Source organism: Phaethon lepturus, unplaced genomic scaffold, assembly GCF_000687285.1.
Source record: "Phaethon lepturus isolate BGI_N335 unplaced genomic scaffold, ASM68728v1 scaffold31039, whole genome shotgun sequence".
NCBI classification, from domain to species: domain Eukaryota; kingdom Metazoa; phylum Chordata; class Aves; order Phaethontiformes; family Phaethontidae; genus Phaethon; species Phaethon lepturus.
The window spans coordinates 10,000-10,339 of NW_010561782.1; positions in this window are offsets into that span (position 1 = coordinate 10,000).

Here is a 340-nt window from a genome sequence, read left to right on the forward strand (position 1 = left end):
ATCGTTTCCCCCCATACCACTCCCAGCTTGTTCACAGTTTGGGGCTCTCTGTAGCCCTGTGGAGATGTCAGCCGGTGCCAAGCCAGGCTCCTGCTCTGCTGGGGATTCTGCCTGCATGGGCACCCTCGGGAACCGGGGGGCTTCGGAGGCCGTCAGCAGCTCTGAGGACGAGTTGTGCAGTGAGCAGCCCTGCCCCCGGGGCAGTTATCACCATCAGGAAGCAGAGCCAGGCTTCCACCCCCACTAAGAGCACAAGGCAGCAGCCCCAGCTCGGGGAAAAAGTCCAGGGGTGGTAAGGCAGAGGGCGGGGGAGACCCCAAACACGCTGCAAGCAGTAGCA